The following is a 12,602-nucleotide window of genomic DNA, read 5'->3' on the forward strand; positions in this document are numbered from 1 at the left end:
CTCCGTCCCTGCCCTCACCCGGAAGTGGGCCGGCGCCGGTAGTGACGCCATCAGACCGCGCCCCGCCGCCGCAGGGGCCTCTTCCGGCCGGCGCCGGGTCCTTGCCCGCCGCGCCGCCGCTCTCGGCCGGTCCCCAGCGCCTGCTCCCCTGCCGCCCGCCCGGAGGGAGCCGGGAGAACGGCCGCGGCGGCCGAGCATCCCCGACGCCCCTGCTTTCTCACCTGGGTTCATGGAGAGTGCGATTTTAGTCTCCTGCCTAACTTGAAACGGTTAGCAAGGTAATAGGCGCGTTGGGCTAAAGTGCGATGTCCTCTTTCCCGAATGCAGGCCGTGCGCTTCGTGGGCGATTAGCCCCAACAGCCGCCTAGGCCACCGCCCGGCGGCGCCGAGACGCCCGCGGAGCGGTGGCCACTGCGGGGCGCCGAGCGGAGACGGCGCCCGGCCGACCCGGGCCGGGAAACCTGCGACCAGCACCGCGGGGGAGCCCGAGACGTCCCGGCGGCGGCTCGTTTTTAGACCCAAGGGTCATTTTTAAATCAGATCCTTTCCGTTCTGAACTGCGTCAGAACCGAGCGTTGCTATTTACACCCACACATCGTCCAGACTTGCAGCGTGTGGAGCCGCTGCCCTGCGGGGAGAAATCAACGGCACTCACTCCATCGGGCTGCTCAGGAGTCCTGGATCTTTTAAAATTACCAATCAAAACCAGGGTGTTTATCGATGCCATAAGAGAGGAAGTGAGGTTTGAAAAGCCCTAGAGACAAGGCTAGCACGTTTCCCTCCACGCTGAACAGATTTATTTTTGTCAGTAAAAGTGAAGAGTAGAACACCAAAACCAAAGCCGCCACCTCATGCACTGTGCTTCTCTCTACCCTGGAAGAATTTTCTGGGAATATACACCACATGTGTAGTTGACATCTGAATTTTCTTGCCATCATTTTAAATATTTGGAAAGGATATAATTTCCGACATTCTGATAACAGCATTTTAAAATTCAGGTTATACCTTTTTAAAAAAATACCCAATGGAATCTTAAATACAGTAGAGATATGATACCCATTCTCCATCTTAAGAAATTTATGAAAAAACTCTTCTTTCAAAGGCAAACATCATTTTCTCCTTTAAGTCATTCCTATTCTATTCATCCCGCAGAACTGTATGCTAATGTATCTTTATGCTTTAAAGCCTTACTGATCACGGCATCTTTTTTGCAAGACACCCATACATATGTAATCACAAAACAGATACTCATGGCACATTCTCAGGCATTTATGGACAAGTGCAGAGCAGTGAGAAACTCTAATCAATTTGTGTGCATGTCCCAGTGGGACTTGAAGAAGGCCAAGCTCTGCTTTCTTGTTAGTTCTCTATAAACAATATATAACTATAAACAATATCCTTTACACAGTCTAGGAAACGTTTTTTGATTTTTGTACCTTCGTTTGGTGATTTTGCTGTTTTAAATGGCCTCCAAGAGTAGTGCTAAAGTGCTGCCTAGCATTCCTAAGCGTAAGAAAGTTGTGATGTGTCTTACAGAAAAAATTCATGTGCTAGGAAAGCTCCGTTTGGGCATGAGTTATAGTGCTGTTGGCCGTGAGTTCAATGTTAATGAGTCAACAATACGATACATCCAGAAAAAGGAAGAAGATATTTGCAGGTCTGTGAGTGAGGCTGCTCCAGAGAGCGCTAAAGTAACATCTGTAGTACGTGACGAAGCCATGGAAAAGCAGCTAAATTTGTGGATTCATGAGATGATGATCAACAAAAAAAGTATAGTGGAAAGCATTGTTGTGAGGCTGAAAGCCAAAAAAATTTACAGTCACGTAACCCAGGGTCAGGAACATGTTAAATCATTCTCAGCTAGTGCAGGCTGGCTTGCACGTTTCAAAAGATGATACAGCATGAAAAACTTTAAACTTGCAGTCGAGGATGGTTCTGCACACCAGGAAGCCGCAGAAGAATTTAAAAAGTACCGTTGAGTGTTATACATGAAAAGGGTTATGTTGAAGAGCACGTTTTCAATGCCGATGTGATTGGCTTGTTTTACAAGAATGTTGGCAAATGAACTTACGTGATGCAAAAAACTTCCCAGGATCCTGATTCTAAAATACTCAAAGATCATACAACCTTGCTGCTATGCACCAATGCTAAGGGCAACTTTAAATGCAAGCCCCTAATGGTGCACTTAAAGGGAAGAATTTGAACTGTATGCCACTCCACTGAGATGGAACCAAAAAGCATGGATGGCATCTGAAATATTCTGGGATTGGTTCCACAATTGCTTTGTCCCAGAAGTAGAATGCTATCTCCAGAGCAAAAACTTTGCCTTTAGGGTTTTATTAATTTTGGATAATGCCCCAGTTCATTGCCATGAAGAAATAGAAAATGCCCACCCCAATGTGGAAGTTCTTTTCATGCCCCCCAATACTACACCTCTCATCCAGCCCCTCAATCAAGGCATAATAAAAGCTTTCAAGGCACAGTACATGAGAGAGCTGTCCAGTAAAGCTTGTGAGACACTTGCTGCCAACCAAGAAGCCACCATGTTAGATTACTGGAAATCAGTGACTATCTGCAATGTTATTGATTATGTTGGCACAGCTTGGGATAACATCAAACAGACTATTATCAATAACTGCTGGGAAAGTGTTTGGCCAAATTGTGTGAAAACTTTTGAAGGCTTTGAAGGTGTTACAGAAAATATAAAAAACATAACATGTCAAAAACATAATGTGTACCGCACAACAAATAAGTGGAAAGGGTTTCAATGACATGAGGGAAGAAGATGTGGAGGAAATTTTGGCAGAGAAGGCAGTAGAACCCACCAACAAAAATCTGGATGAGATGGTAAAACATGGTATCAGAATCAGTGATGAAAGTCAAGATAGTGATGTCAGCCAGCCCATGACTCCAAGAATTATTCCTCTTACAGCAGCCAAAATATCAGAGTGGAATTCTGCCCTGGAAAAAATTTTCAGTGACATGGAAGAATGTGACCCTATGCTTGAACGCAGTCTCACATTTAAGCGCCTCACCTCCACTGCATTTGTCCCTTATTCAGAAATGCTTAAAGATTTGAGGAGAAAACAGGCAAACAAAGCTGAAGCAGTTTTTCTAGCCAATTTTAGAGGGAAAGATGCAAAAGATAGAACTGCTGGATCACAACATCCCATCTCCTTGACGTTTCCTCTCTCCAGGTAAGTTCCACCAGTCCACCATTTGGTCTTCACAGGCAAGCCAAGGTCTTGGGGTTAAACCACACCTCCTGCAGTTCCATCTACAGTAAACTGTTAACATTTTTATACAATTTTAAATGCCTAACTTGCTCAGTGCTTTTTTCAGAACTTCATTTGCATTTCATATTATATAGTATGTGTTCACAGTGCTTTGCTTACTGTCTTTATGAGCATTCTGTATATGTATGGTGTGTATATATGACTCAGTGGAAGAGTTCAACTAGTACAGCCATGGTAGAGCATATTATATATGCTGTAATTGAAACTGTGTTCATTATAAAGAAATCCTCTCTACAGCTGTTTGTAATAAATATTAGCCATCTTTAAACAAAACATAAAACAAGATCATGTATTCATTGATTGACAAAGTATTGTCACCAGACTCTTAGACAAACGTAATCCTGTGTCTCCCCTAGAAGCAATGTCTCAGTCATGGAGAATATAGTGATTGAGATAACTATGGAACAGAGCTACCACAGTAACAAGAATTTATTCTACACTTAAGATTTTTCAGCTGAAAGGACCTCATTGTTAAGATTTTTCTTCTGACTTAACTATCATGAGTACACAAATGATAGAAATGATATACTATAGTTTTTGATAATTATTAAATATAAAAAGCAAAACAATTGGAAATGTGTATCTTAATGAGAAATATGGGGCTTCCTCTTTTAATTAACTCATTTGCCCATGGACAATTATCACTTTTCTGCTAGAATGAGATGTAGTCTAACATCAGTGCTTTCCTGACTGGGGCTTTTTTACACACATGAGAAATTTTGTTCACAAAGATAAGCACATGGATATGAAAGTAATTTTGTGATGTAACTTAATTCATTGAAGCCTTCTGAATTAGGAGCTCGGGTGTAGCTCAGTGGTGAGCACACTGCCCACACAGAATACATGCTTATTAGCATATGAGTTCATTCTCCAACACCTAAAAATAAAATAAAGCTGAAGCTTTCTGAATTGCATGGCCAAAATCCAGATATGACCTATCATAAATGTTTTTAAATCATTATTTAATAACTTGACTAGAGTCTCCTTCAGTTTATGTGAAAACTAAGTAGTGGAGACCCTAGAGTTGCAAAACCGTCACTGACACCTCAGAACCCTAGTCTAGTTATCCCTTTGTTACGTGGCCTTCAGGTTTTCCATCTTGCAGCACCACACCTTAAGAGGACAACAAGTGGGTGAAAGGTCTGCCTTTTTGTGCAAAGTGAGAGAAGGCTATTATGAAGAGGAGGCAAAACACCACAGGCACCATCTCACACCAGTCAGCTGCAGATAAGTATATGCAGGCCAAGGGTCTGGAAATTGACTCCCTGGAAACTATGCAGTGCCCACAAAGCTCTTAAAAGTCTTCCTGTATGCAGATCTGGGTGCATATAGCTTGCTACTTCAAAGAACAAACCTGTTTGGAAAACTTGTATTAAAGATTCAAACTTTATAGTAAATAAGTAGTGCCTGGCTCTCTAATATGTCATCTAGGACAAGTCATGTGACCCCTCTGGATCCTTACCCTTAAAAAAAAATACCCAGTGAAACCTAAGTATAATAGGTAATTTTATAATACCTATTCTCCACCTTAAGAAATGAGGCTAACAGGCTTTCTCATTGAGATGTTGGGAGAATCAAATGTATTACAAATTATCAGCAATATTTCTTGAGCCCTGACTCCATAGCAGATCATGTTACAAGCACTAGGAATGCAAAGCAGAGTGAGACAAGGTCTCTGACCTCAGTGAGGCAAGAATACACATGCAGGTGCAGGTGCAGCCACACAGAGGCACACTTGGAACCACAGAAGTACTACTGACAGGGTGGGGCTAGAGGCTTATCCAGCACCAAATGTGATCTCGAGCCTGGTAGATGAAAAAGCTGGTGGAACTGCATATTCAAACATGTGACATTTTAAGCTGGGCATGATGGTGTGCATCTGTTATCTAGTTAGGAGGCTAAGGTAGGACTTCACTTGAGCTCATGAGTTGAGCTCATAGCAAGACCCTGTCAAAGTGTGACATATTAGAAGTCTATGGAGTGTTCAAGAAAGGTACCTAGTCAAGGGCACCTTAATTCATGAGTAAAACTACATTGAAAAACAGTGGAATATTATGATACAGAACAAGACAGGTAGAAGTCCTGTCCTTTATCAAAGAAGATGTGCAGGGAGCACATTATTAGTTATCCCAGAAATGCAAATTAAAATCACAGCTAAAATTACACACCCACCAGAATGGGGCATGTGGAAAATGCAGACAATATCCATTCTTGGTAAGACTGAAAACAGTTGGAACTCTCATTCATGACTTGACAGCATACTGTTTTACCTGAAGAACTGGCAGTTTCTTGCCAAGTTAAACTTAAACCCTAAATTCCAGCAAGTATTTGCCCAAAAGTGATGGAAACTCATCCACAAAATGCCACATAAGACCATTCACACCATTGGCAAAGCCTTTACAACTGAAAGGAAGGGCTGTCCTCCATGTACCTCTAGGACTCAAGTGACCACCAACTCTGCCCAACTTCCCAGAAGTTCTGTCCCAAACTCTCCATTGATAATAAACTCCAGGTTTTTTCATTAAAAACTAATCAGACCAAGACTGCTTTCCAAACAATTGCAGTTTCCCCTAGAAATATAAAATTATGCTTAATATTTGAGGAATGGTGTGTCTTGCGTGAAAATTGGCCACATAATCTCAAGGCAATGCTAGGATCAAATTCTAGAAACCTTTGCAGCTGCCTTCTGCGTTCAACAGCTGCCCAGGGACAGTCGACTCCACCCAGAGTCACTGCAAAGCGCCAATTAAGGCAGCTGCCTTCTTCCAGTCAGACTTGGAAAGTGTTTAAAAAGAGTGAGAGCCAGGCACAGTGGCACACACCTGCAATCCCAGCAGCTCAGGAGGCTGAGGCAAGAGGATCACAAATTCAAGGCAAGCCTCAGCAACTTAGCGAAGCCCTAAGCAACGTAGTAAGACAGTGTCTCAAAATAACAAGGGGCTAGGTATGTTGCTCCGTGGAAAGTGTCCCTGGACTCAATCACCTGTACCAAATAGTTTAAAGACAAACTGCTTGAGAAGTAAGGCAGGCAGCATCAGCAAGGTAAATGAATGAGCAGGCCTGGTGCTGCCTTAGCAACCATAATGAAGACAACAGAACCACAGAGTTCCATCTAACTCCCCACCAGCCCTGGTTCCCAGTGGCTCTCACTGCAGTCTTGTGTGTGTGAAATCCCCCACCTGTTTCCAATCTCCAGTGGGATTTGAGAACCACTGGTGTGGAATAACATCAGAATCAACTGGAGGAACAGCTTTAGGTGGAACCCAAGAATCTGAATTTCTTCCAAGTTCATGGGAGATGCTAATGATACCAGGACCAGACTTCAAGAACTAGTGGTATATGCCAACTGAAAGTAAGAAAGTGGTGTTTCTCCCACTAGAATAACAACTTCCTTACCACAGAACAAAGGTCCCCAGGTCTTTGTCATCAACAGCCTCATCAACCAGCTGAAGAGAATCAACTGCTTTGAGAACCTGCATCCTGGCTGTGGCACCTATCACATGATGACCTACTTGGGCACAGTTCAACTCCCCATTAGACATCTGCTCTCTAGTGGCAACCCACAGGCACCTCTTGTTAAATAGTCAACCAAGTAACCTAACCAACATGCAACACCAAAGTCACTTATCACAGAGCAATTGAGATAACCTTCAAGTGGAAAAGTAATAGAAAACACTTCAGGTTGGTCTGTTACTTAGTGGTGACATGACTGCTCAGAATGACATGCTGCATACGTCATTAGTGCACTCTGCTCTGGGAGGCTGCCCTTGGAGGGCCACATAACCCAGGCTCCCTGCACTGTGGCCTTCGGTTTCAGCCATTAGGAGACCATGGCTGGGAAGGAGGGGCACCTCCTGCTAAGTGGCACTGGCTGTGTGCTGGTATAGGTTCACAGAGCTGGCTGTGTCTCACCCCTACTCTGCTTTCAGTAACATCACCTTGCAGCTTGAAATCAGCCACAATGGAACTGTTTATACCTCAGAGATCCACAAACACTGCACATCAGAGCCTCCACCCAGAAAGCCAACCATGTTCCTCTACTGACAACAGCTCCCATTAGGAAGCCCCTCCTGCAGCTACAGCTTTCCTAGCTCTGGTAGTTTCCTGCTTCTCCCCACCAGTCCCTGCACATTTAGGGGCATAATGGCTTCCAGGAAACTGCCCCATCTCAGGGTTCTACTTGTCCCTGCCCTCACTTCATACTTCATACATGGTCTCATTACTCACTCCAGCCTCTGTTTTGGGGCCTTCTATTTTCTGCTGCGACCCTAACTTGCAGAGCTTCCTGGTGGCAGCTGAAAATAGAGTAGCATGTAATTCCAAAGATAGGAAACCATTTAGAAAGCAGATTAAATGGACTGCAGTGCTTCCACAAAATGGACCAACAACTCTATACAATCTCTAGGTTACATTAAAGTAAAATCTCTAGGTTACCAAAATGCAGTGCTGGGTTTGAAATCCTAAATTTACCTTTAAAAGCCTACTTAGCATTTAATGGCTTGTCTAATATTCAATTACATGGTAGTCACTGCTTTATTCTAGTTAGGCTACTGCGGTCTCCTTTTCTTCATTGTGCTCTCTGCCTATTATTCCACAGGACATGCTGTGAAGTGGAGTGAAACACAGGTGAAAGGAGCCCACTTGGCCATCCATCCACTGGACAGGTCTTCCAAATCCATTGGAAAAGAAATGAAGCATCAAGCAGAAAATTAAAAGATTTGGTTGCTAAATATCAGATAAGTAAACTACTTCTCAAAAGTATATAGCCTACTACCCAGTAGTTTGCTGAAAGACAATTAAACTTTTAATAATGTGCACTTTCTTTTGCTTGCTTTCTTCAACATACCCCAAAACCCAGCTCCTATATGGAGTGCTAGTCACATAGGGAGAAACAAAATTTTTTCCACTAGTTTGAAACTGGCCAGATTTACAAATATGTAGAGTCAGATATGCCAGAGACGTGACACATGGAGGAGATGACCAAGGCTGCATTGCTTAAATTAACTCCTATCCCCTGAGGCTTGGTTCCCACAGACTCCAAAAGCATGTGAAGTCCTTCAGAGCTGGTGGCAACTGTCCCAAATTCATGCCAATGCCAAACATGGATAAGAAAATGTTGAAGGATAAAGCACCCATCACATAACCTAGAATAAATCTGTCCACAAGCTGTAGGTTTTCCCAGTGATGCTAGATAAACACAGGGAGCTGCACGTTAGGTGGCAAGTGAAAGCAACCTGGAAAGGCAGAGGTGCTGCCACGGTTGGAGGTCAGCCCCTTGGGGATGCCGACATTGGGCAGCGGCTCAGCCGACAGAAGGCATGGCAGGATCCCGACTCAGGAACACAAAGAACATTAGAAATTCATAAGAACTCAGACGAAGTCTTGTGGCCAGAGATTGTCTTCAAAGTTCTGCCTGTTCATCACGGCACAGTCACCCTCCTATGTCAGTCATGCTTGTAACTTAACAAAAACAGCCCAGGAGTTACAGCACAGCATTTTGTGAATCTGAGCCACTCATTACTTGCTGCCTGGGCTCCATTCTACTTGGCTTCTGTTCCCTCGGTGTTGATTTTGTCTCCTGATCCCATCTCAGAATAGCTGATGGTTCCATTTCTGAAGACCCACTGTTGAAGAATACATGGAGAAGGCCTGTGGCCTTCGATGGAAGAGTGGGTCCTTACCGTGTGTGCTGGTGGCAACAGTGTGAGCACCCTAGGTGCAGGGAGGCCCACCTTGTGAGCACATGCATCCCCACTGACCAGGCATACCTCACACACATGCTGTTTGAGACTCTGTCTCAAAAAATAAAAAGATTTGGGGGTATGGGTTTGTGGTAGAGCAGTCCTGGATTCAATCCCCAGTACCACCAAAAAAAAAGGGCAAAAGACCTGAAGAGACAACAAAGAAGACTCGTAGATGCCAAGTGTGTTAGTCAGCTTTCTGTTACTGGAACAAGGGAACATCCCTTCTCCAGCAGTCCCTGATGGCATTCCACATTTAAATTTTGTTCTCAGATGTCTCAGGACTGCTGATGGCTGCCCTGCCATTTCCCATTTGGTTTGACTGCTACTCAGATTCACTTCTGAGGACTCTCCCACACACCCCTGCACACACAGTGACACCATCTGTGACTGGGCACTCCAGGCAGTAGCCTTTGTTCCAATTCTTCCCAGCTGAAGAACCTATCTGTGCTTTTTAAACTGCTCAAGAAGCTGCATTTATGGCAAGGAGAAGCCTCAGAGCCATATTACAGAAGATGGGACATGACCACTTGGGAAGAGTTCCATTTTGGTCCATGTTTGAGAGGTCACTGAAGGAGTGCAGAGAGCACTGGCACATTGTGCGGAGGATCCAGTGAAGCAAAAGGGAGGCCTTCACTCGGGAAGAAACAACTAAGGGGTTGGGAACAGCAGAGGACACCAGGGCTAAGCACATCTCTATAAATAGCAGGTAAGCCTTGCCCTAGCGAGGATAGCCAAGAGCCAGGAGGAGGGTGAGGAACAGCACTAGCCCAGGGTGCTTGCAGGAGGTTAAAGAAAAAAAAAAAACCTGCAGGAAAAAATTCAGAGCCAATGGGACTTTCATATTATCAATAAGTGGCCAAAAGCTGATAGGAAACTTCATTGGCACCCAACACTCAAGTTATTGGCAGAATGTGACCTGAGTAAACAGAGCACAGTTTCAATAAGATGCGCAGCAGTCATACTTGAGGAAATAAAATTTTTAAAAACCACTTAGACAAACAACCTTCATTAGTTGAAGATAAGGCTGCCAGTATATACACAAGAAGTCTGTTCATATAACTGAGGTATCTCACTGCTTGCTTATACATCAAATCAGAAGTCACATCACTTCTCTGCCCAAAACCCTTCAAAGTTCCACACTTTTTCATGCAGAGAAAAAGCCAATTCCTGTGAGAATGAGAAGACAAACCACAGACTGGTAAAAGAAGGATCTGCAAAACACACAGCCAAAGACTTGTATCCTAAATATAAAGAATTCTTAAAAATTAACAATAAGGAAAAAAATTAATGGGCAAAAGAAGCCAGGCTTGGCAATACACACCTGTAATGCCAGCAACTTTGGAGGCTGAGTCAGGAGAATCACAAGTTCAAGGCCAGCCTCAACATGTAGCAAGACTCTGTCTCAAAAAATAAAAAGATTTGGGGGTATGGTTTTGTGGTAGAGCAGTCCTGGATTCAATCCCCAGTACCACCAAAAAAAAAAAGGGCAAAAGACCTGAAGAGACAACAAAGACTCGTAGATGCCAAGTGTGTTAGTCAGCTTTCTGTTACTGAAACAAATACCTGAAGTAAATCAGTTATAAAGAGGAAGGATTTACTTTGGCTCATGGTTGAGAGGTTTCAGTCCATGGTCATTTGGCTCTTATTACTTTGAGGCCTGTGGCAAGGCAGGACCATGTGGCAGAAAGGGCAAGGATCATAATACCCACTTCAAGGACATGCCCCAGTGACTCGACTTCCTCCCACTAGGACCCCACCTGTTAAAAGGCTATACCATCTCCCAGTAGCACCATAGGCTGGGACCAAGCCTTCAACACATGGGCCTTTGAGGGACACTTTCCCAAACCATAGCACAAGTAAACATGTGAAAAGATGCTCCCTGTTATACATCACCAGGGGGATGAAGGTTAAAGCACAGTATCACTACACACAGATTTAAATGAACAGAATCCAGAACACCGACAACACCAAATGCTGGTGAGGATGTGGAGCAACAAGAATTCACATTCATGCCCGCAGAAATACGAAATGGTACAGCCAATTGGAAGGCAATTGGTGGTTTCTTATAAGCTACATGTAGTCTTTATCATACAAGCCTGCAATTGTGCCCCTTGGTATTTACCCAAATGAGTTTTTTTAAAAACATTCTTCTAGTTGTTGATAGATCTTTATTTTATTTATTTATATGCGGTGCTGAGAATAGAACCCAGTGCCTCACACATGCCAGGCAAGTGCACTACTGCTGAGCCACAGCCACAGCCCCCCAAATAAGTTTTTTAAGAACTTAGGTCCACACAAAATCTGTAAGCAGATGTCTTTATCAGCTTTACTCATAATCTTGGAATTTACCAGGATATGAATGGATAAACAAATAATGGTATATCAAACAACATGTTATTCAATGATTAAAAAAAAAAAAAAAGAAGAAGTGCACCATCAAACTATGAAAAGACGGAGGAACCTTAAATGTATATTGAAAGAAGCCAGTGGGAAAAACTATATGATTTCAAATATATAACATTCTGGAAAAGACAAAGCTGTGGAGACAGATCAGTAGTTGTCTAGGGCTGAAGGGAGGGAGCGTAAGGGGCCGGAGGATTTTAGGGCAGTGACACTGTGCTATACAATACTATAAAGTGGATATGTCATTGAACATTTATCACGACCAAGCAATGTACAAGATGAACTATCATAGGAACCGTGGGCTTCAGTTCATTGCTGTGATCTGAATGTCCACTCCAATGCTCATGATGAAAATGCACTGCCACTGCCACTGCCGCTGTTGGGAGGCAGGACTGTTAAGCAGGTGTGTGGTCATGGGGGCTCTGCCTTCGTGCACTGATTCTTGTCATTATCACAGGAATGGGTTCCTAATAAAAAGCATCAATTTGGCCTGATTTGCCCTCTGTCTCTTGAGGGTGTGTTTGCCCTTCTGCCATGTTGTGATGCAGCATGAAGGTCCTTAGCAGATGTGGTCCCTTGACCTTGGACTTGCAAGCCTCCAGCAACCTGAGCAAATAAATTTCAGTGTTTGTCCTTCCACCAGTCCATGGTACTGTTGTAGCAGCAGAAAACTAGATGCTGATAATAAGTCAGTATTACTCACCAGTTCTAACAGGTATGTCATTCACACCAGATGTTAATAATCAGGAGAGCTGGGGATGGAGGGAGAGAATATGGGGACTCTTTTTCTGCTCAATGCTTCTAGAAACCAAAAATGGGTCTTTTAAAAAAGCTGCATGATAATAATCAAAAGCCCCTATAGTGGCCTACACAGCCCACCCCCTTGCTCCCTCCTTGACTATTACCAGCTATTGCTCACTCACACTGGCTCTGCTCTTCCTGGACTTGCCAGTGACTCCTGCCTCGGGACCTTTGCACTAGTGATCCCCTCTGCTGAAACACTCTCCCCGCTTTGCTGTGATCATCATCAAGTCTCTGTTCAAATGACACATCTCAGAAACCCCAAGCCAACGACCTGACAAACAGCTGCAGTGCCACCCTAGTTGCTTCATGACCCTACCCCATGCTGCTTTTCTTTCACTGGGGAAGATGCTATCCA

At 43.8% G+C, this 12,602-nt stretch overlaps 1 long non-coding RNA gene across 1 annotated transcript; it reads left to right on the forward strand.

Moving 5' to 3' along the window:
- The first annotated feature begins 6 nt into the window (after nucleotides 1–6).
- LOC107140890 lies at nucleotides 7–11,937 on the forward strand. Its single transcript, XR_001503341.2, has 2 exons — nucleotides 7–3,197; nucleotides 7,894–11,937. It is a non-coding gene; the product is annotated as an uncharacterized LOC107140890 (long non-coding RNA).
- The last annotated feature ends 665 nt before the right edge of the window (nucleotides 11,938–12,602 follow it).

Source organism: Marmota marmota, unplaced genomic scaffold (genome assembly GCF_001458135.2).
Source record: "Marmota marmota marmota unplaced genomic scaffold, marMar, whole genome shotgun sequence".
In the NCBI taxonomy this organism is placed as follows: domain Eukaryota; kingdom Metazoa; phylum Chordata; class Mammalia; order Rodentia; family Sciuridae; genus Marmota; species Marmota marmota.